Source organism: Piliocolobus tephrosceles, chromosome 6 (assembly GCF_002776525.5).
Source record: "Piliocolobus tephrosceles isolate RC106 chromosome 6, ASM277652v3, whole genome shotgun sequence".
Taxonomy (NCBI): domain Eukaryota; kingdom Metazoa; phylum Chordata; class Mammalia; order Primates; family Cercopithecidae; genus Piliocolobus; species Piliocolobus tephrosceles.
In genome coordinates, this window is record NC_045439.1 from 64,796,973 (window position 1) to 64,822,356 (window position 25,384).

The window sequence follows — 25,384 nt, forward strand, 5'->3', positions numbered from 1 at the left end:
TGTGAAGGGTTTGAGATTTTACTCTACTTGCAAGCTAACACAGTTAGCCTGTCACAGGTGTATGTGTGTTGACAGAAGACATGAGACTCTTAGGCCAGAAACTATAATCATTTGACTATTCACAGAAACTATGTTAGCCAGAATATCATTGTTTTTACTCCTGTTTTTTAAGTTCAATTCCCACAGAGTGCTGCCAAGAGGGTTGGGTGATGCCTGTACATGCGGTGAGTTTCACTGCAGAAGAGGAACTCTGAGTTTAGGGAATGTGAGTTTTGGGATTAAAAGGAAATAAGTATCCCTGACCTTTGCCTTGGAGGAAAGGGACATATGTCTTTCTTCTACTAAACAGTAAGCAAATTTGTCTTTTGTCTGGAGTGAAAAAGTCATCTATTTTTGAGACTGTCCAATATATAAACATCCTTTCAAAGGGTCTAGAACAAAGTCATCCATAGCTTCTGCTTGTAAGATGTGTAGAAACATAGAAATCCATAGATAATTTTTTTATCAAGACACTCAAAAGCTTACAGAATGCAATGCCAACATAGATATTTTTAGACCAAATTAAATTAAACATAGCTACTTTGACCATTTGACAAGTGGCAAAGGACATGGTGTAAGCTCTTAGACAGTGGCAAGGTCTGTGAGTTAAATTTCAACTGCAAGTAAGTCTCCATATGTTTTCATCTCCATCTTCAGCAGTTATCTATGAAATTTTCTAAGTATTACATTGATTGTGTGTGTGTGTGTGTGTGCATGTGTGTGTGTTTTGAGACAGAGTTTCGGTATTGTTGACCAGGCTGGAGTGCAATGGTGCGATCTTGGCTCACTGCAACCTCTGCCTCCTGGGCTCAAGCGATTCTCCTTCCTCATCCTCTCAAGTAGCTGGGATTACAGGCATGTGCCACCATGCCCAGCTAATTTTGTATTTTTAGTAGAGACAGGGTTTCTCCATGTTGGTCAGGCTGGTCTCGAACTCCCAACCTCAGGTGATGTACCCACCTCAGCCTCCCAAAGTGCTAGGACTGCAGGCATGAGCCACCATGCCCAGCCAATATATGTGTGCGTTTTGAAACAGGCTCTTGCTTTGTAACCCAAGCTGGAGAGCAGTGGCATGATCACGGCTCCCTGCAGCCTCTACCTCACAGGCTCAATTGATCCTCCCATCTCAGCCTGAAATTTTGTGTTTTGATAGAAAGTGATAAAGAATAGCTATGAATTATAAAAAGTAAATTATCAAACATTATGTCAAATGTGAAGTCACATTAATCATATTAGCTTTTCTTTTCTCAAATTCAAAGTATAAAATCTGTTATATTTACTTGTTTAATTTCACTTTTAACATTCTATTTTCCTGTGTAAAAAAATATATGTGCAGATTAGTATTTAAAATAGGATATTTACAGTTAAATGAATATTAGATCTTACTTTTTACAGCAGATATTCATGCTAATTTTCCAAATGGGATAAAAACAAGCTTTCCTTATCCTTATATAACAGCGGTCACCAACCCACAGGCTGTGGACTGAAACGAGTCCACGGCCGGTGAGGAACTGGGCCGCACAGCAGGTGTTGAGTGGCAAGCTTCATCCGTATTTACAGCTGCTCCTGGTTACTCCCATTACTGTCTGAGCTCTGCTTCCTGTCAGATCAGCCTCGAAATTAGATTCTCATAGGAGTGTGAACCCTATGGTGAACTGCACATACAAGGGATCTAGGTTGCGTGCTTCTTTTGAGAATCCACGGCTTGATAATGTGTCACTGTCTCCCATCACCTCCAGATGGGATGGGACCATCTAGTTGTAGGAAAACAAGCTTAGGGCTCCCACTAATTCTACATTATGGTGAGTTGTATAATTACTTCATTACACAGTACATTGTAGTAATAATAGAAATAAAGTCCACAATAAATGTAATGTGACTGAATAATCCCCAAATCACCCTCCCAACACCGGTCCATGGAAAAATTGTCTTCTATGAAACTGGTCTCTGATGCCAAAATTGTGGAGGACTGCTATTATTTAAGATGCAATTCTAAGGCTGATTCAATTAGTTAGAAATTTATAGTTATGTAAAAAATGATATCCTGCAAAGATTATAAGAATTATATTATATTCTTTATAATTACATAATATTCATTATCACAGTACTTCCCTTTAAAATTAATTGAACATATTAAAGGTAATTATTTGCAATGTAATAATGTTTGCAGTTGTATTATACACTATTTCTTATTCAAATATCATTATTTGATGTAGCAATATGCTATTATTTAATAGTTTAAATTGCTCCCAATAAAATGGGTTGAAGTGTAAAGTTTTATTTTTCATTAAAGATGAATATTAAAATAATGGTGGATTATAATTGCCAGAATTCAGAATCAACCAAGATGTCCTTTAATAGGTGAATGTGGAGCATCGATACAATGGCATATTTATTTAGCAATGAAAAGAAATGAACTATCAAATCACAAAAAGACATGGAAGAATTTTAAATGCATATTGCTAAGCAAGAGAAGTCTTTTAGCAATTTAAGAAGGCTATTATGACTCCAACTATAGGGAATTTTGGAAAGGTAAAACTCTGGCGACAGTAACAAAAACGTTGGTGGACATCATGGGTTTGAGGAGAGAGGGAAGGTTGAGCACAGGAGATTTTTAGGGCAGTGTAACTATTGTATATGACACTATATTAGCAGATACATGTCATTATACATTTGTCAAAACCCAGAGAATGTACAACACTGAGTGAACCTTCAAGTAAACTATGGGTTTTAGTTAATAATAAGGTATCTATATTGGCTCATCAATGGTAACCAATCAACATTGAACAATCAAAAAATAAATCAAAAATCACAACACTAACTTAAGATGATAATCATAGAGGAAACTTTGGAGAGTATGAGATGGCATATGGCAACTCTGCATTTTCCACTTAATTTTTCTGTAAACCTAAAACTGCACAAAATATAAAGTCTATTAATGAAAAAATAGTGAAAAAATAAACATTGAGTACTCACTGAGTTATTCACTCTTTCCTTCATTACAGGCAAATTCAGAATATTGGAGAATAATGTTAACAGTTATAATGAAATAGAAACTTCTTTGGCTACAAAATATTCTCATAAAAATCCATTTGACTGAAAATTTATTTTTTGGAAAACATACATCATTCGAAATTTCTAAAATTTCTTAAATTTCTGAGTATCTATGCTAATATGGCCACCTAAGAGGCAGATACCTTTCTTGAAGTAATAAACCTTTTTAAAACTGATTAAAATAATAAAACAATATCAGATGTGGTTCAGTGATGGTTCTGGCTTCATTTCTCTGTAATATCAGCTTTAACCTTGTAATGACTTTCCCATGATGGCAAATAAATACATCAGTTGCACATTCCTCTGTATACCTCAAACTCACCTTCCCAGACCAAAGAGGTGTTTTCTCTCCAAACTATATAAAAAAGAATACATATAATAAGTTTTCAGCTTCAATTTGATTAGACCAATTTTCCACCATTGAACATGACTGTGGTAAAATAAATAAGTTGACTTATAACAACTAGCGTATTTCTTTGTAGGGAACGATATTGGTCTCACACAAATCAGGTATTTGATATGAAGAAAGTGAAATTTTTGTATAGAGTACAGAATGATCATTAAACCCATCACTTTGTGTAAATGACTTTATAGTTTGGTATTTATTCATTTACTTTTTTCCAAAAATCTGTGTTCTTTTGGCATAATGAATAACTTCTATCAGCGGCCCCCAAGCTTTTTGGCACCAGGGACCAGTTTCATGGATTATAATTTTTCCACGAACAGGGGTGTGGTGAGGATGGTTTTGGGATGAAACTGTTCTACCTCAGATCACTAGGCATTAGTTAGATTCTCATAAGGAGTACACAACCTAGATCCCTGGCATGCACAGTTCACAATGGGGTTTGCACTCTGTGACAATCTAACATTGCCTCTGATTTGAGCAGAGGTGGAGCTCAGGTGGCGATGCTCACACTCACTCACTGCTTACCTCCTGCTATGTGGCCCTGTTCCTAACAGGCCACAGACAGTAGCCCAGGGGTTTTAGACCCCTGCTATAGTAGATGCTAGTTAACAGAACATATTCGATTGCTGATATTGTTTGCAATTAATGATCTTACTTGAGGAAAATGATTAAATGTAAGTTAGTCACCTTAACATAATATTCAGAATGTAAGATGTAACTTTCATTACTCAATTGTTTTTGTTATTTCTTTCATATATTTTATGTTTTTTTCTTTTTTATTGTAATATTTTATTGGAAAACAAATATACAACTTGGAATGAATTTTAGGCAAATTATGCCATGAGCAGATTATCTTTAAGTGGCTAACAACAGTGTAAAAAGCAAGTAACAGGAGGAGAAAATGCTTCCAGTACAAGACAAGCAGTATGAAAAAATTGTATATAAAAACCTGAATAACACACCTTTTTTGCAATGGTGCAACTTTTTAGTGCATATTGTTGACTGTTTACAGTCTACACAGTTACAACTTCACACTTCAACAACATGCTCACAGATCCTAAAGAAACCTACTTTATAAGAAGGCATAACCTAGATATTCCTTCATTTGACCAACTCCATCTAATTTTAGATGTGCAGAATGGCTTAGATATATATTCAAGTGTAAGCCCCATACAACATATTACTTGATCAATATTCTAAAATCAGGCTTCAGGACAATGACATTAAGAGAAAGGAAGAAAACATGGAGGAATGAAGTCCTAACTACTATACATCCATATTGTGTTATTTTTTGACAGTAGTGAAAAGTTTTTACAGATAAGTTACAAAGAAAAGGCAAATAAACAATTTTGTACAAGAAATGTAACACATTCTGCACAACGTCCACTTTGCTGTCATCATTTGTACAAACTCTCCATACTTTACTTGATGATCACCATCAGTATCTGCTTCCCTGATCATTTCATTGCCTGGTATCTGTTGGTATCTGTTAACTTCTTTCTAAGGTTTATAGGGTGAAGCTCTGTTGCACTAATATAACCATTGCCAACCTTATCAAACACATGGAATGTTTCCCTAATTTCTTTTTCACTGCCTGGGTCTTTCATTTGTCTTGCCATCATTGTCAGAAATTCAAGAGGGTCAATTGTGCCCTTACCATCAGCATCTACTTCATTAATCATATCCTCTGCTTCTATTGGATTCTACCCAAGATACTTCATTACAGTTCTCAATTGCTTTATTGTTACAGTTCCATCATCATCCTTGTCAGATAGAGAAAAAATTCCTTTGAATTCTGCAGTCTGCTCTCCCATCGTTTGGTCACCTGTGCTGCAAGCACTACTGGTTTCACAGATGCAACCATACAACCTCATGGCTGGCTGGCTGACTCACTCCACTCAGACTCATTTTTTTGTTTGTTTGTTTTATTTAGCCTTGCATTGCTTTTGTTTCCTTATTTCCTAAGGTGGAAACTTAGATGATTGATTGGAAATCTGTATTCTTTTCTAATATATGTTTTTAATGCTATTATACATTTCTCTTTAAGCAGTGCTTTTGCTGCATCCTACAAATTTTGATATTTTAAATTCATTTTCATTTAGTTAAAATTGTTTTTTAAAATTTATCTTGATATTCCTTTAGCCATATGTTATTTAGGAGTGTATCATTTAGTCTCCAAATATGCAGTATAGAAAACATTGAAAAATAATTATAAAAATGTGTTATTTTGTATTTAAGCAAGAGCAAATTCCAGATAAACTGTTGCATATATGTAAATATTTAATACCCAAATGACGAAAAAATATGCAAAAATATTTACCTGTTTTTAGGATAAGGAAGGATATCCTAATCATAGATAAGCAATCTATAGTAAAAATTGATAGGTTTTTAAAATATTTAAATTAACATCAATCTTATGGCGATAAAAGTCAGAGTAGTGGGAGTGGATTAGCTTTGGGCTGAGGCACAAGAGGGATTTCTAGAACACAAGTTATATTCTATTCCTTTACTTTGATAATGGTCACATCACTGTTCATTTTCTGATAATATCAACATGCTCATCTCCAATTGTGCACCTTTCTATATGCATAATATGTTTTAATAAAATGTATACAAATTTAGTAGATCAAGATAACTATAAAATAAAAATAATCACTGGTAGAAAATGGAATTGTGATATGTTTTATAGAATATGTAATACTAGGATTATAGAGTTATGTTAATCATTAAGAAAATCATAACCACCTAAGATGATACACAGTTATAAACCATGCATAAATAAATGACAGAAAAATTGAAAATACAGAGACATACATACATATTCAACATCACTTGTAAACAAAAGAAAAAACTATATAGTTTAAAATAAGCATTACTTTTGCATTTAAAATTGGGAAAATAAAGCAAAAATTATATAAAAACATGGATAATTAAAATGTTAAAGAAAGATCATTTTATACACTGGAGATTGAAAATTACTACACTTTAAGAAAGAAAAAAATGTGGGAAGCATAGAATATAGAATAGTATGATCACAAGCTGGAAGGAAAGAGATGAAATGCATGTGTTGCATATGCAGAGAAATAAACATTATGTAAACATGTATTAACACAAGTGATTATAAATAAGCAATAAGCTTATTGGTAAAGTTTAAGTAATTGTTATTTAATTATATAGAGTTTTTTAGCCATAAAAAGGCATTTTTGGATTTTATATCCAAGTGTGCTAGCAGTAAGATATAGTGTAAGCAAAAATAGCCATAAATTTTAAAACATAAGGTTAGTTTCCGTGAAAGAACCTCATCCAAATCAATCTTACCACTTATTCCAGTCTTTGATATATTCAAAGTATTAGGTCAATTATTCCTTGATTGTCTTTCCCTTAATATCTAATATTGCAATGCACATTACATATGAAGAATACAAGTAAAAATAATGAACCAAGAAACATTTGTTAAGGCCACAAAAGCAATTTTGGAGAACAACTGAGTCACATTCAAAGTCAGTGCGAAATGTGAATCCAGTGCAGATAGAACACTTAACAACTGAGTAAAATAAGCCCAAAGGATGATGACAAAATGGGCAATAATAAAACAATTTCTACTAACAAAAGATACACTTCATGTGGAAATGTATTAAATACATTTTTTAAAAATTGACCTTTTGTATGAAAATACAACAAATGTTAAATATGGATGCTGAATAACTCCATAAATAAGCAATATAAAAAGTTGAAATGTTTCCCAGTTATTTAATAAAGTCAGAGTAAATGTAATGTAAAATTTCACTTTGTAAATCAGTACTTTTAAAATCAGTATTTTCTATAAAAGTCCTCTACAAAACAATTATAGTCCAATCTTACTTATAAGTACAAAATGTTTAATAAAACATTTGCAAATAGAATGCAGGTGTATTAAATAAATGAACACTCTGATCGAAGTATTTATTACAGAAAGTTGTTGGTATAAGGAAATATATCAACAAAATCCATTGCTCCAAAAAGACAATACATTACTTTTGGCTTTAAGGAATTATTTATTGCAATAATTGCTTAAGTCATGTCTGATATGTTTTTTTTTCTGAATGTCTCAACTTCATTCATTTCCTCCCACTACTTGATATAAAATGTTGGTTCTGATTTGCGTGGTTTTACTTTAGTTTCATCAAACAGCAACAGTGATAATCCCAAATTTTTATTTGAATTAGGTGGTTGGGAGCATTGGTTTTGAAATCCAAGTTAGATACTTGCCTTTTGCTTTTGCAAATTTTTTCAGCACTTTTTTTTTGTTTGTTTTGTGTGTGATTCGATTTCTTCATTTGTCTTATAATATTTTTCCTTCCCAATAAGTTCATCGTTATTTACATTTTTAAAAGAGCTATTTATTTAATCAGTGTTTCCAATTGTAGCAGTTGTTAGAAATATTTTACTCCAAGTCTTAATATTCTCTTCAAATTTGAAAATATATTTTATAATTTACTTGTATTTCTTCTATGTTTTCTTTTATTACATTTGTCTCTTTTATTTGAAGAACCTGTTCTTGGTCTTAGCTATCAGTTCTACGAAAGATAGGTTTATTTTTCTCATTATAATTTTCTTTATCTTTTTACGTCACCACCCAGGTAGTAAGCATAAGACTCAATAAGGTAATTTTTTAATCCTCAACTTTCTCCTTCTTTCACACTCGAGTAAGGCCCTGTGTGTACTATTTCTTTATTTGTGTCCCTATGTACTCAACGTTCTCACTAAGAGAACATGAGATGTTTTGTTTTCTGTTTCTGTCTTACTTCACTTAGTATAATGGCCTCTAGTTTCATCCATATTTCTGCAAACGACACAATCTCATTCCATTCTAATGGCTGCATAGTATGGATGGCAGTGGCGGCCCATCTGGAAAAGCCACTGCCCTCGCTGACTGCAGTCAGGGAGGCAGGGCCAGGTCTGCCTACTCCATGGAGTTGGCAAGAGCTGGGAACAGATGAAGCCCCACCCCCTTTCAAGTTAGAGGGGTGGGATTCCCGCCCTTTTGGGCAGCTGCAGCCGCTCAGTCATGGCTGCAGCTGCAGCCGCTCAGTCATGGCTGTGGACCCGGATACCTCTGCATTCTCAGAAGCTTAGGAAGCACCCCCTTCCCTGCAGGCTCAGAAGTGTCTGCTCCCACTTCCTGGCCTCTCCGCACTCCCGACACCCACTCCAATTTTGGAAGGCAGCTATGCTCACCACTGTACTACCAACTCCCCACTCCAATTTCGGAGCAAAGTTGTGGCTGAGCCCGGGTGCTGTCACAACCTGGTGGGTGTACATGTGCTCAGGGCAGTGCTGACGCACCAGCACCCTGCTGCCTCAGCCCCCTCCAGACTTGGGAAACAAAGGAGCACAGGAGGGAGGCTGAAGTGGGACTAAAGGTGATTAGGTGTGAGTCTGCAGGCACCCCTCCACACGAACAGCTTGGGCACTGTGGGGCACCGTAGATGGCAGATTAATGGCGGCAGGAGGTAGACAGGCTCCCGGGAAGAAAAGGGCAGGTGCCCAGTTAAACCCTACCTTGGGACCAGGCTGCCGGTTCTGCAGACCGGAGTGAGAACTTAGGGTCCTTTTTCCAGGCCCGCCCATGGCTGCCCATGGACCAATCAGCATGCACTTCCTCCCCTCTGAAGCTCATAACAATCCTGGACTCAGGCCCACTCCAGGAGACAACAGAAAGACCTGCCTGCAGAGAGGAGCTCCCAACTGTGCGATGACCTGACAGCAGAGAGGAGCTACCTACCGTGAGTCTCCTCTGAGCTGTTCTGTTGCTCAATAGAGCATCTCTTTCTCTTGCTTACCTCCACTTTTCCATGTACATAATTCTTCCTGAACACGAAACAAGAATTCAGGACCCGCTTAATGGCAGAGCTGAAAGAGCTGTAACACAAACAGCGCTGAAACATGCCCTTTGCTTGCCACTTTGCAGGCAGCAAGAAAAAAAGAACGGAAGAGCTGCAGCTCTTTCGGGAGCCCAGACCTAGGAGCTCCCCATGCCAGGGCTATGACACGCTGTTTGGGGCTCTGCAGTTCCTGGCATCTCCAAGCTCCCGGGTGCCACTGTGTTTCATGCTGCCAGCTGCGGAAGCTGCTTGCAAAACGCCTGGTCCCTCTGCAGTCTCACAGAGAGCTGGGACCCCTTCTGGTGCCTGGAGCTGCCTACCCGGCTGCAGCTGGTGTGCCTGGCTGTGCACAGTGGCCGGACCCCATGCTCACTTGCTCACACATCATTCACCACTCTGTACCTGGCTTGCCTTTGGCAGGCATGGGATCGAGGCCAGTAGCATGAGCCAAGCACAATCTGCCAAGTCGACTAGGTAGAACAAGCCCAGCAGGACTGAGCAAAACTTGGGCAAAGGTGCCACCAGCCACAGAGGTTTCCAGCCAGAAGAGTGAAGCTGCAAGGACCCTGTAACAGTATTCCATGGGGTATATGTACCACATTTTCTTTATACAGTCTACCATTGATGGGGATTTAGGTTGATTCCATGTCTTTGGTATGTGCATAGTGCTGCAATGAATATACACATAAATGTGTCTTTATGGTAGAATGATTTATAATCCTTTCGATATATACCCAATAATGGAATCGCTAGGTCAAATGCATTTTCTGCTTTGAGTTCTTTGAGAAATTGCCAAACTGCTTTCCACAATGGCTGAACCAACTTATATTCCAACCAGAAGTGTAAAAGCATTCCTTTGTCTCTGCAACCTTGCCAGCATCTGCTATTGTTTGACTTTTTAATAATGGCCATTCTGACGGGTATGAGATAGTATCTCACTGTGGTTTTGATTTGCATTTCTTTAATGATTAGTGATGTGAAGCATGTTGAGCATTTTTTAATATTCTTGTTTGCTACATGTATGTCTTCTTTTAAAAAGTGTCTGTTAAACCCACGCAAAGTGTCTTTGCCCACTTTTTAATGTGGTTATTTGTTTTGTTCTTGTAAATTTGTTAAAGATTTTTATAGATTCTGGATACTAGATCTTTGCTAGATGATAAGTTTGCAAATATTTTCTTCCATTCTATAGGATTTCTGTTTACTCTACTGAAAGTTTCATTTGCTGTGCAGAAGCTCTTTAATTAGGTCCCCTTTGTCAATTTCTATTTTTCTTACAATTGCTTTTAATGTCTTTGTCATGAAATATTTGCCAGATCCTATATCCAGAATAGTATTTTCTAGGTTATCTTTTAGAGTTTTATTGCTTTAGGGTGTACATCTAAGTTTTTATTCCACTGTGAGTTGATCATTGTATGTAATGTAAGTAAGAGGTCCAGTTTCAATTGTCTGCATATGACTAGCCAGTTAGCCCAGCTCCATTTATTGAGTAGGGAGTCATTTGCTCATTTATTTGTATTTCAGTTTTGTCAAAGATCAAATAATTGTAGGTGTTCAGCATTATTTCTAGGCTCTCTACTCTGTTCTGTTGGTTATGTGTCTGTTTTGTACCATTACCATGCTGTTTTGGTTACTGTAGCCTTGTAGTATAGTTAGAAGTTGGGTAATGTAATGCCTCCAGCTTTGTTCTTTTTGCTTAGGATTCCCTTGGCAATTCAAGCTATTTTGGTTATATACAAGCTTTAAAAATTCTTTTTCTGATTATGTGAAGAATATCATTGGTAGTTTGATAAGAATAGCATTGAATCTGTCAATTGCTTTGAGCAGTATCATCATTTAAATATAACATTGATTCTTTCTAGCCATGAGCATGAAATGTTTTTCCATTTGTTTATGTAAACTTTAATTTCTTTCAGCAGTGTTTTGTAATTCTCATTGTAGAGATCTTTCACCTCTCAGGTGGCTATATTCCTAGATATTTTATTCTGTTCATGGCTACCGGGACTGGGATTGTGTTCTTGATTGAGCTCTCAGCTTGGAAGTTGTTGGTGTATAGAAATGCTACCGATTATCTCACATTGACTTTTTATCCTGAAACTTTGCTGAAGTTGTTTATCAGGTCCAAGAGTTTGGGGCAAAGGCTATGGGATGTCTGCAAAAAGGGATAGTTTGACCTCCTTTCTTCCTATTTGGATATCTTTTATTTCTTTATTTTGCCTGTAGCTCTGGCCAGGACTTCCAGTACTATGTTGAATAAAAGTGATGAGGAACGTCATCCTTGTCCTGTTCTGTTTTTCAAGGGAAATGCTTCTAGCTTTTGCCCATTCAGTGTAATGTTGGCTATGGGTTTGTCATAAATGGCTCTTATTATTTTTAAGCATGTTCCTTTAATGCCTAATTTGTTAAGAGTTTTTAATAAGAAAGGATGTTTAATTATATGAAGAGTCTTTTCTGCATCTATTGAGATGAGCATTTTTTTGTATTTAGTTCTGTTTATGTGATGAATCACATTTATTGATTTGTGTATGTTGAACCAATCTTGCATACCAGGGAAAAAGCCAACTATTTCCTGATATATTAACTTTTTGATGAGTTGCTGGATTCGGTTTTCTAGTATTTTTGTTGAGTATTTCTGCATCTATGTTCATCAAGGATATTGGCCTGAAGTTTGTTGTTGTTGTTGTTGTGTCTCTGACTGGTTTGGTATCAAGATGATGGTGACCTCAAATAATGAGTTAGGTTTCACAGAATTCTCATTTTTTTGGAATAGTTTCAGTAGGAATGGCACCAGGTCTTCTTTATATATCTGGTAGAATTCAGTTGTAAATCCATCTGTCCTAGATTTATTCTGGTTGGTAGACTTTTTATTACTAATTCAATTTTGCAAATCATTATTAGTTTGTTCAGGGATTCAATTACTTTTTGTTTCATTATTGGGAGGTTGTCCGTTTCCCGAACTTTATCCATTTCTTCTAGGACTTCTTGCTTGGGTGCATAGAGGTGTTCATAATAGTTTCTGAGTGGGTTACTTCTACGGGGTTAATGTTAATGTTCCCTTTGCCATTTCTGATTATGTTTATTTGGATTTACTCTCTTTTTTTATTAGTCTAGCTAGAGGTCTATCTTATTTATTTATTCACAAAAACAATTTGTGGATTCATTGATCTTTTATTATATTTTGTTTTGTGTGTCTCAATTTCCTTCACTTCAGCTCTGATATTAGTAAATTTTTTTCTCCTTGCTTTAGGGTTCATTTGCTCCTGTTTTTCTAGTTCGTCTACATGTGGTATTAGGTTGTTAGTTTTAGATCTTTCTAACATTGTGATGTTGGCATTTAGCACTGTAAAGTTCCCTCTTAAAACTATTTTAATTGTGTCCTAGAGAGTCTGATATCTTGTGTCCTTGCTCTCATTTGTTTCAAAGAATTTGTTAATTTCTGCCTTAAATTCATTATTTACCCAGAGGTCATTTAGAATCAAGTTGTTTAACTTTCATATAATTGTAGGGTTTGAGTGATTTTCTTAGCGTTAATTTCTATTTTTTTATGGTGCTATGGTCTGAGAATGTGATTGGAATGGTTTAGGATTTTCTTTTCTTTGCTTTCTCCTGAGGATTATTTTATGTCCAATTGTCTGAGTTATTTCAGAATATTTGCCATGTGGTGATGAAAAGAATATATAATCTTTTGTGTTTGGTTGGACAGGTCTGTAGGTGTTTATTAGATCCATATGGTCAAGTGTTGTGTTCAGGTCCTGGATATCTTAATTAATTTTCTGCCTCAGTGATATGTCTAACACTGTAAGTAAAATTCCGAAGTCCCCCACTGTTACTTTGTGAAAATCTAAATCTCTTTGTAGGTCTCTCCATTAGTCAAGGTTCTCTAGATGGACAGAACTAACGGGAGAGATGTACATATAAAGGGGAGTTTACGAAGGAGTATTGACTCACATCATCACAAGGTGAGGTCCCACAATAGTCCGTCTGCAAACTGAGGAACAAGAAAGTCAGTCTGAGTCCCAAACCTCATAAGTAGGGAAGACAACAGTGCAGCCTTCAGTCTGTTGTTGAAGGTCCAAGAATCCCAAAACTGAAGAACTGGGAATTCAAAGTTCAATGGCAGGAAGCATCCAGCATGGGAGAAAGACGAGTCCAGAAGACTTAGCAAGTCTGCTCTTTTCATTCCTGCTTTTATGCTGATAGCTGATGATGTGGTGCCCACCCAGATTAAGGGTGGATCTGCTTCTCCCAGTCCACTGACTCAAATGTGAATGTCCTGTGGCAACACCCTCACAGACACACCCAGGAAGAATTCTTTGCATCCTTCAATCCAATCAAATTGACACTCAATATTAACCATTACAGTCTCTAAGAACTTGCTCTATACATCTGAGTGCTCCTGTGTTGGGGCTTCTTTTTGAATTTAACTCTTTACCATTATGTAATTCTCTTCTTTGTCTTTTTTTTTTTTATCTTTGTTGGTTTTAAGTCTGTTTTGTCCGAAATAAGAATAGCAGCCCTGTCTGTTCGTTTTCTTTCTTTCTTTCTTTTTCTTTCTTTCTTTCTCTTTCTTTCTCTCTCTTTCTCTCTCCTTCCTTCCTTCCCTCCCTCCCTCCCTTCTTTCTTCCTTTCTTTCTTCCTTTCTTTCTCTTTCTTTCTTTCTTTCTTTCTTTCTTTCTTTCTTTCTTTCTTTCTTTCTTTCTTTCTTTCTTTCTTTCTTTCTTTCTTTCTCTTTATTTGCTTGGCAGATTCTTCTCAATCTCTACTTTGAGCTTATGAATGTCATTGCATGGGCAGTAAGTCTCTTGAAGATTGTCTATCATTGGTCTTGGTTCTTTATCTAGCATGCTAGTCTATGCCTTTTAATTGTGGCATTTACCCCATTTACTTTCAAAGTAATATTGTTATGTGTGAATTTGATCCTGTTCTTGTGTTGTTAGCTGGTTGTTATGCAGACTTTTTTGTCTGGTTGCTTTATAGAGTCAATGGTCTATTTACTGAAGTGTGTTTTTGTAGTGGCTGGCAATAGCCTTTCTTTTCCATATTTGACACTCCTTTTAAGGCAGGTCTGGTGGTAATGAGCTCCTTTAGTAGTTCTTGCCTGAAATGGGTCTTATTTCTCTTTCACTTTTGAAGCTTAGCTTAGCTGGATATGAAATTATTGGTTGAAAATTCTTTTTTTGTAAGAATGTTGAGTATAATCCCACAATCTCTTCTGGCTTCTTGCATTTCTGCTGAACATTTTGCTGTTAGCCTGATGAGGTTCCCTTAGAAGGTTACCTGCCCCTTCTCTCTAGCTAGCTTTAACATTTTTTCATTCACTTTAACCTTGGAGAGTCTGATGATGATGTGTCTTGTAAATGTATTTTATTGTTGCTTAGTGCCCCTCAGGGCATCTCTGCATTTCCTGAATTTGAATGTTGGCCTCTCTAGCAAATTTGCAGAAATTTTCATGGATGAAATCCTCAAATATATTTTCCAAGTGACTTGTTTTCTCCACATCTCTTCCAGGGAAGCCAATGAGTCATAGATTTGGTCTCTTTACATAATCTCATATTTCTCAGAAGTTTCGTTCTTTCTTTTTTTTTTTTTGGTCTGAATGAGTTAGTTCAGAAAGCCAGCCTTCTAGCTCTGAGATTCTTTCCTCAGCTTGGTGTATTCTGCTATAATACTTGCAATTACATTATGAAATTCTTCTAATATGTTTTCCATACTCTATCAGATCCAGTTGGTTATTTCTTATTATGGCCATTTTGTCTATCAGCTCTCCTATATCTTTCTATTGTAATCCTTGGATTCTGTGTCAACTTTCTCCTGAATCTCAATGATATTCATTCCTACCCATATTTGGAATTCTATTTCTGTCATTTCTGTCATTTAAACCTGAATAAGTATCCATGCTGGGGAACTGGTGCAGTCATTTGTTGGAAAAAAAGACACTTTATATTTTTGAGTTGCCAGGGTTCTTGTGCTGGTTCTTTATCATCTCTGTGGGCTGATATAGCTTCAACTGTGTTGTAATTTGAGTATAGTCCGGTGGCATTCTTTCTGCATGTTTTAAGAATACTGAGGCTTTGTGCGGGATCTTTATCTGTAGCAGAGTTATTGTTCTTGATTTCCCAGAGGAGTATATTAGCGAAGTATTTTTAGTGTTAAAGCTTGGGCTGGGATCCAGTAGACGGTGCTTCAGCATAATGGCCAGAAGGTAGGCTCTAGCTCAACCATGTGGGTCCTCTGTATTTCTTCTTGATTGCAGCCATGCTCTCTCTCAATGCTCTAAAAGCGTGGACTCCTCTCCCACTCAAGGGCTGGCTGCAGATCTCGGCTTGGCACTCCTGGGCTGCACACCACTACCCTGGGGTAAGCTCAGGCTTTATGTTTCTTCCCCAGCTTGGAGACAGCAGGGGAAGGAACCTTGGCAGTGGCTATGCCAGATGGTGTTTCACTGTCTTTTGGGGCTCCACCCCAGAGAAATGCAGAGCCACTGCCAGTCAGTGCGTTTCGCCTGGGATGGGGTGGCTGCATTGAGGCCTCAAGCTGGGGAGTCTTGCCTGGTGATGACTGAGGTGGGGGTTACTTACTGGGGGACTGACTGGCCTCTTCTCCTTAGGGTGGCTGTGGCCTGCTGAATGTGTAGTTAAAGCACTCAGGGTCTTTGTTTCTTTCTCAGTTTGATGGCGGGAAGGGCAGTACCACTGTAGCAGCAGTGGCAGAGAGGCTGTTGGTTGCCTTTGAGAGCTCCACTTTAGAAAAATGCAGAGCTGCTGTTACTAGGGATGTTTAGCCAGAGGGTGGGACAGCTGCTCTACTGGCACTGGTGATCTGAGTTAGGACCCCCACTGCTGAAGGGTATTGGGCTGTGGATCACAGCAAGGAGAGACTGGGCTACTCTTGTATGGTGACTGTGTCATGCTAGTAGTGCAAGTGAAGCCCTCAGGCCCTTTGTTTCTTCTCCAGGTCAAGAGCAGCAGGGCAGAACCACCATCATGGCAGTGCCAGAGGGGTGATCAGTTGCCTCTAGGAGCCCCTTCTCCAGGAAAGAAACACAGAGCCACTATTTGTGGAAATCCTCAACTAGGGTGGGAGAGCTGTTCTGTTATCCCAAGCCATAGGCCTTGCTTGCTAAAGAGTATGGGCAGGAGACTCATAAGGAGGGAGACTGGGCTCCTCTTCGCATGGTGCCTGCATTACTCTGGAGGTTCTAATGGAGCCTTGACCAGACCTATTTTTCCCTTCCCACCCCAAAGGCAGTCAGGGAGGTACCACTCCAGCTGCAGTGACAATGGGGCTATGGGTTGTCTCTAGGATTTCACCTTCAGTGAAAGGCAGAGCTACCACCAACTCAAGTGGTCGGGAGGGGATAGGGTGATTGCACAAGGGCTCAGGTCAAGAGCCACTGCCCAGTGAAGAGTAGTGGATGTGGGGATGCTTGTGAAAAACAATCTGTCTGCTTTTCTATAAGGTGTTGTGCTGTACTAGGGGTCTGCATCAGTCCCCCACTACTTGCTACCTCCGGAGCCTGAAAGCAATGAGAGGGAGCACTGTGGGGCAGCATAAATGGTGGCCTACTTGCTCCCTCTGAGAGCTCTCTTACAGAAAAGCACAGAGCTGCTATCAGCCTGAGAGCCAAGGCACAGAGTTGCTGAGGTGCCAGGTTATTAGGCCCTGCTCAGCAAGGAGTAATAGGGATAGGAACCTGCATGAGAAACAGTCTGGTTACTTTTCTGTAAGGTGGCTGCGCTGTGCTGGGGTTGCATGATACTTCCTAATTACTGCCTACCCTCCAGAGCCTGAGGACAACAAGACAGGACTTGCAAAGCAGCAGAGAACCATGGCTGTCTCTACCTCTGGAGCTCTGTCCCAGGGCAGCAAGAGCTGCTGCCAGCCTGAGAGTCTAAGCAGTGGATGGCTGAGGTCCCACATCAGGAGACCCTGCCCTGAGAACTAGCAGGGGTCAGGATATTGTGTGGAAAAGAGTCTGGCTGCTTTTTTGTAAGGCAGCTGCACCGTGCTGGGTGTCTGCAATAGTTCCTAATCGCCGTGCGCCTTCCTGAACGTGAGGGTAACTAGAGGGAGGCTTGCAGAGCAGCAAAAATGGTGGCCTGCGTCTCCTTCTGAGAGCTCCACCCCAGGGAAGTACAGAGCTGTTCCTGGCCCAAGAACTCAGGCAGGGCTGAAGTGACCTCACTAGCATCACAGGCTAGAGGACCTTATCCTGCAAAGTGCTGCAGAGGCCTTCAGCCCATCACTGCTCAGCCCCATGGATTTGGCACCTTTCCTGGAGGAGTAGAGGGAGTCTGGTCTCTCATGTTAACTGAGCTGCAGCTGCTGGGGCCATGGTGCCTGGGGATGCGAGGCTCTCAGGACTCCATGTATGCCTGAGCAGTGGCTCTTCCCATACGCCATGTAGCTCTCCGTGTCAGTCTGGAGGCTCCTGTGTCGGGGACCATGGATGCATCATCCCGACCCCAAGAATGCAGAAGTCTGTGGCAGAATTTTGGGTCCCTGAAGATTCTTATTCACTGCTTCTGTGTAGTGGGCAGACATCCCCTGTTCCATGCCACTTCTAGGCAGACTGTTGTTCTGTCTTGCTCTTCTCTGTTATCCATAGGTCAAGCTGTTTCCCTGATGAATCATAGTGTGTCAGCGTGTCTGTTCCGGGTGAAGAACTAGTGTCCACTCATCACTCTTTCTTTTCTTCGTGAGAGCCAAGCACACAAGCTGTTTCTAGTCAGCCATCTTGGCCTGACATTTGCTGTTTTCTAGTTTGCATAAGGCAGCCCTTATTCATGCAACAATTCCTAAAATATCTGAGTAATTTTCTTCCTTCCTCAAAGTTTCAGTATTAGTTTCTAGCAATACTTTATTATTGATATAAGAAAGTTATAAAACTGTTATTTTAGAAATTAAAATACTTTATGGTATAGATTATGAGCAATATTTGTAAGTGGTACATGATGCTTGAGAAAATGCATTTCTCATCATTAAGGTACAACATTATAACAATGCACAGTTATTTATGAAAACATTAAATAATTCAAGTTCTTTAAGTCCTTAATGATTTACTTTTGTCTCCTTGACCTACGGAATATTATGGTAATGCATAACATTTTAATATTACTGAGATGTTTCCTTATATTTCTGACAATGCTTTCTTTTTATAGAATGATGCTATATAATTCTATGTATAGAGTTTCACGACTCTCATGGTTCTACCTTGTATCAATATGCAATTAACCTTTTTGTATAATTTTTTATTTGGGTAATAATACCTAACATGATACCTACCTTCTTAAATGTTGAGGTACACATACAATATTGTTAACTGGAACAATATTGTACAGCAGATCTCTAGAAGTTATCCATTTTGCATAACTTAAACTTTGTAGCCTTTGAGTAGCAATGCCCTATGACCTCTTCCTCCAGCCCCTGGCAATCACCATTCTACATTCTACTCTTTGCCTCCGTGACAGTTCACTACTGTAGGTAGCTCATATATGTGGAATCAAGCTGTATGTGTCTTTCTGTGACTGTTTATTTCACTTAGAATAATGTCCTCCAGGTATTTCCATGTTGTTGCATATACAAGGATTTCCTTCTTTATTAAGGTGGAATGTTATTCTATTTACCTGGAATATTATATATGGAATATTATTTAACTTCAATAAAAAATGGATAAAGAAAATGTGATTTTTCATTCATTCACACATTGATGAACATTTAGGTTGTTTCTGGATCTTGTCCATTGTGAATAATGCTGCAATGAACATGGGAGTGCCTGTTGTGAGATGATTTCAATTCTTTTGAAAATATATGTAGAAGTGTGATTGCTGGATAAATGATAGCTCTATTTTTAAGTTTTGAAGAACTTTTTTCTATAGCAGCTGTATCATTTTGCATTCTCACCAATAGTGTTCAAAATTTCTAATTTCCTCACAACCCTTGACAACCTTATCTTTAAAAAAATATAGCCATTCTAACTCGTGTGAGGTGATATCTGTTGTGGTTTAATTTTCATTTCCCTGGCGAATTGTGATGATGAGCAACTTTTCATATACTTGTTGACCATTTGTTTTCTTACCATTAACATAATTTTTCTACTATTAATGAAGTTATATGATTTTCTTTTGCTATTGAGCTGTAAGAGTTTCTTACGTGTTTTGCATATTAATACCTTATCAGATATACAGTTTATACCAACTCAAGTGGTCAGGAGTGGATAGGGTGTTTACAAATGTTTGTCCCATTTCTTAGGTTGCCTTTTCACTCTGTTGATTTTTTATTTTTTATTTTTTTGGCTGTACACAGCTTTTTAGTTTGATGTTGTCCTACTTGTGTATTTTTAATTTTATTTTTTTGTGCTTTTGGTGACATATCAAAGAAACTATGTTGAGGTCAATATCATGAAGCTTTTCCTCTATGTTTTTTCTAGGAGCTTTATAGTTTTAGGTTTTATAAATGTATACTCTGAAAACTACAGGGCATTGATGAAATAAATTAAAGAAGAGACAAGTAAATGGAGAGACACACAGTGTTCATAGATTAGAAGACTTGACATTGTTGAAACACCTATGTTACCCAAAGCAATCTTCAGACTCAATAAAATTTCTATCAAAACCCAATGTCATTTTTACAGAAACAGAAAAAAATGCTAAATTTTACATGGAACTATAAAATATCTGAACACCCAAAGCAGTCTTAAGAAAGAACAGCAAAGTTGGAAGTACCACACTGTTGGATTTCAAAATATATTACAAAGCAACAGTAATTATAACAGCATGGTGGTGGAATAGAATAGAGAGACCAGAAGGAAACCAATGCATATACAGTCAACTGATCTTCAGCTGGAATATTCTTCAATCAAGAATATGTAAATGGAAAGAGATAGTCTTTTTAATAAATTTAATTGGGAAAACTAAATCTCCTCATGCAAAAGGATGAAATTAGACACTTATATTACTTTATACACAAAAATAAAGTCAAGAGACATTACAGACTTGGACACATAGCTTTTCTGGGACTTAGCTTTCTCATTTATAAATTTTTTCATCTATGAGATGTGGGTACAGATAGTACAAAGTGTATATAGAGCCATAAGTGTATTTACTGTATGTGTATGTGTGTGTGTGTGTGTATATGTATGTCACACAGTGCTTTGGAAAATAATAAGCTAGAAGGAACGATAAAAAGGATGTCTAAGAGGTGGCAATATGCTATTTTTTAATGTTGGTCAGGCAATATATCTACAATAGTACAACATTTGAGAAGTCAGTAAGAAATAAGAGGAGTAATGTATGTTATGCTCCTAACATGAGTTCTGTTTTATTGTAGGAATTAAATGTTTGATACTTACTTGTGTGCCATAGATTGCATAAATATTATTATCCTTATATTGAATTTAAAACCTGTGCTTTATTTTTTGTTTGCATAATTTTATGATTTCATAGTTATTTAGGTTTTTATTTCTTGAATTTACTTTTTTTCAATCTACCTGGGAAAATAAGGAAAAGGGGAGAGTAAAGAGAAGCAATCATACACTTTATTGAGGCAAATGTGTGTGTGTGTATATATACACATATATATTATATATATGTATATCTAGAGAGAGAGGGAGAGAGTACAAGTGACAGAAACTGAAACAGAAGGAGACTGAGTCATCTACAAGTATTTTCAAATACAGTTCCTAATACAGTAGAACATCTTAAATACTTCTTTTATAAATGGCATGAAAAAAATGTCAGAATGGGGATAGTCAGAACAATATGAAAAATAAAGACTTACACATTCTAGGAAATAATTTTAGAGAATTTATGAATGAAACTGTGTGCATACTACATCCTGCAATGAGGTTTATATTAAAATAACATTTTTTTTTTTTTTTGAGGTGGAGTCTCGTTCTGTCACCCAGGCTGGAGTGCAGTGACGCAATCTCGGCCTACTGCAAGCTCCGCCTCCCGGGTTCACGCCATTGTCCTGCCTCAGCCTCCTGAGTAGCTGGGACTATAGGCACCCGCCACCGCGCCTGGCTAATTTTTTGTATTTTTATTAGAGATGGGGTTTCACCGTGGTCTCGATCTCCTGACCTTCTGATTCACCCGCCTCGGCCTCCCAAAGTGCTGGGATTACAGGCGTGAGCCACCGCGCCCGGCCAAAATAGCATTTATTTTTATCATTTTGAAAATCATTTAAAAATTTTAGTCAGAGCAAAAATTTTTAGTAATCTCATCACCAAGAGGTAATCATGGTTGCTATTTTACTCTATTTACTTTCTTCTGTTTTTCATTTGTTTTCTAATGAATGTACCTAACATAGGGCCATTCACTTTGTCATCATCAGACAATTTTATTTTTACTACTCATTATTGTTATGGAATACAAATTTGTGTTTCCCCAAAATTCATATGTTCAAATCCTAAATCTCAATTGGATGCTTTTAGGAGGCAGAGCATTTGAGGGGTAATTATGTATAGAGGATAGAGCCCTCATGATTGAATTTGTGTCCTCATATCAGGGATACAAGAGAGCTTGTTTTCTCTCTCTCTGTTTTCTGCCATGGGAGAATATAAGAAGAATATCACCATCTGGAAACCAGTGGGCAGGCCTTCACCAGGCATTAGATCTGCCAGCATCTAGATTTTGGACTTCTCAGCTTCCAGAACTAAGAGAAATAAATGTTTGTTGCTTAAGCCAACAAGTTATGGTAATTTTTTATAACAGCCTGCACTAAGACAATTATTATTATTATTATTATTATTATTATTATTATTATTATTAGATGGAATCTCACTCTGTCGACCAGGCTGGAGTGCAGTGACATGATCTCAACTCACCCCAAACTCCACCTCCTGGGTTCAAGCAATTCTCCTCCCTCAGCCTCCTGAGTAGCTGGGATTACAGGCATGTGCCACCACACTCGACTAATTTTTTTTTTGTATTTTTAGTAGAGATGGGGTTTCACCATGTTGGTCAGGCTGGTCTTGAACTCCTGACCTCAGGTAATCCACCTGCCCCAGCCTCCCAAAATACTGGGATGACAGGTGTGAGCCACTGTGCCCAGCCAAACTAAGACAATTATTAAAGCCACTAAAATATCTGTAGGGCAGAGAATCTTTATAAAATTACCAGGTCTTTTATTCTGTATCTCTTTCCTTAATGAATTCAACAAGAATAGCAAATGCAGAGATAGATAGATATAGATAGATAGATAGATAGATAGATAGATAGATAGATAGATCAATCTGTTTTCAGAAATGAGAATTTGTGTATACCATTCTGGTTACATTATTATGGGAATGTGTTTGTAGATAAAAGTTTGGAATACAACAAGCAACTAGGTACAGTGGCTTACTCCTATAAACCCAGCACTTTGGGAGGCTGAGACACGTGGATCACTTGAGCGCAGATGTTCAAGACCAGCCTGGGCTACATGTCAAAACTCTGTCTCTACAAAAAATACAAAAATTAGCTGGGCATGGTGGCATGTGCTTGCAGCCCCAGCTAACCAGGAAACTGACAGTGGGTGATCACTTGAGCCTGAGAAGTTGAGGCTGCAGTGAGCCGTGACTGCGCCACTCTATTCCAGTCTGAGTGACAGACTAAGACTCTGTCTCCAAATAAATAAATGAATAAACAACTAAAAAAGTGTGGGAGAATTATTTTAGAGACACATTCATTAATGAACAAAGCTTTAAAACACAAGTATTCATTAATAACCTTCAAAATTTGAATGACAGTAGTATAGGCTCAAATGTGCAGATAAAAACATTAAAAAGTGCTTAGTTGTGTAAATCATTTTCTTTCATTTTATAGACCTCTCTTTAATTTGCATAATTCTACACAATAAATAGTATATAAGTTTATACGGTAAATTGTTGTCTTCTATTATTTCTAGAATTATAACTATATAGCAAAATTTAAAAATATGATATTCTATTTGAAGTGTCTTATCTCCCTGTGAGCCATATTTTGGAATTCTAGAGGTGGGAGAAGACTTTTCCAACCCAGTTAATCTTTAAACAAATTCATGTACATAAAACTTATATTAATATTCTTCATAGTTGTCTCATAAAAAATCTTCTTCAAAAACTTAGAAATACATTTGAAAATTAATATTTATTCACAGTTTTATTATTTTAGCTTCATATCTGAGGAACAATTTGATATATATGATACAATGTTGGAATCAGGGAATTAGAATCATATATGTAAAATAAAATAAAGGAATGAGATTATTTAGTTTAGAAAAAATTATTTCAAGCCAGGCTCACTGGTGGGCACCTGTAGCTCCAGGTACTCAGAAGACTGAGACAGGAGGATCCCTTGACCCCAGGAATTTAAGTCTATATAATATGCCATCATGGTGCCTAAAAGTTGCCACTGAACTTCAGCCTGGGCAACATAGCAAGACTCCCATCTCTTAAAGAAGAAAGGAAAGAAATCACTTTAAACTGTGAAGTTTTCTGTTTTTTTTTTCAAGACCTGCAAATATTGTGATATAAAAGAAACAATAACATTTAATTCCTTGGGAAAAATGTTTGGTAGTTGATAATATTTTCATGGATGGGATATTCAGACGAGACTTTGAATGTATTTTACTTACAAATTAAATGTCCTTTACATTTATATAGAATTAAAAACAAATATAAGAACATTCTAACTGCCTTTCTATTTTGAAATTCTAAGTACTTCTGACTTGAAAAAATATGTCAAGGGGGGCTAAAAAGTACCCTAACACATTAATAATTTTAAGTTTATAGAGTCATGCATATGTTAATAGAAAATAATATACGTAAAATTAATGATCTTCTGTGTCAAAAGAGAAAAAGGTATTTGTGATTTCTATCCTTTGGTTACATGTAAATATATGTCTCAGAGAGAAACTCTGAGACTCTCCTAAAAATTCAAAACCACAAATTTCTTCCAGTGTGATTGATTTATCATGGAACAATTTGAGGATAAAATGAATTTTTTGTTGTATATCTATAATTTTATTTACAAAAAAATGCTAGATATAGAAAATTACATCAAACTAAATTCAGTTATATAGAAATACTTCATAATGTATTCCTTTATTTATTGGAGAGTAGATTCACTCTTTCTTTAATTAATTCACAATGTAACTACCTCATCTGTTGGTTGATAAATCTTATAAATTGAAATTATTATTTTCCACTCAAGCAAAGTTACCTGCCTATTCCAGAATGCATATTAGTATATTTAGCTGAAATAATAGATTAAAATGGATCAGTCAGTTCATTTATCATGGCTTTGACTATACAACTAAATAAGTAAAATCAATCTAAAATTCATCAAATAGTGCCATGTTTTAGTTTTGTAGATGAAACTCTAAATGTGAAGGCTGTTACTTGCCCTTGCCAAAATATTCTGTAGTCTGGGGATAATCCCAAACCCCACAAATTTGTGGCACTGCCCCGCTAGATGCTTGTGTTAACTATAGAAGATCATTCTATTTGATAATGACACAATTAGTATTTCATATATGAAAAATAGAAATCTCCTCTTCTATAACCAGAGTCTAAACTGGTCCTAATTATTCCAAACTCCTTGCATTAATTCCTAGCATAATGTCTTCCACTTGACCTGTGACTTGATTCTAAACAAAACATATGGGAACACTGATGAGATGTCACTCTTGTAATTGTGCTAAGACTGTCATATCTGTCTTTCTGGAAGACTGTCTCCTTTGCTGGCTTTGATGAGGCACATGGTCATGTTGGGGAAGGTCACATAGCAAAGAATTGAGAGTAGTTTCCAGCCAACTAAGAAGCAGAACTAAGGGTGACTGTTAGCTAACAGCCAGGAAGAAATTGAGGCCACAGTCTAACAGCTGACAAGGAATTTAATGCTGCCAATAACCACATCACCTTGGAAGTGAATCCATCTCCAGTTCAGCCTCCCCATGAGAAACCACATCTGGCTGGCATGATTGTAGCTTTGTAAAGGAGCCACCTAAGTGGTGCTTAGACTTATGGTTCCATATACGGAAAAACTACGAGATAATAAATGTG

The 25,384-nt window shown here is 37.2% G+C and overlaps 1 pseudogene; it reads right to left on the reverse strand.

Moving 5' to 3' along the window:
- Positions 1-4,810: 4,810 nt before the first annotated feature.
- On the reverse strand, positions 4,811-5,373 carry LOC111549480 (annotated as a pseudogene).
- Positions 5,374-25,384: the final 20,011 nt, after the last annotated feature.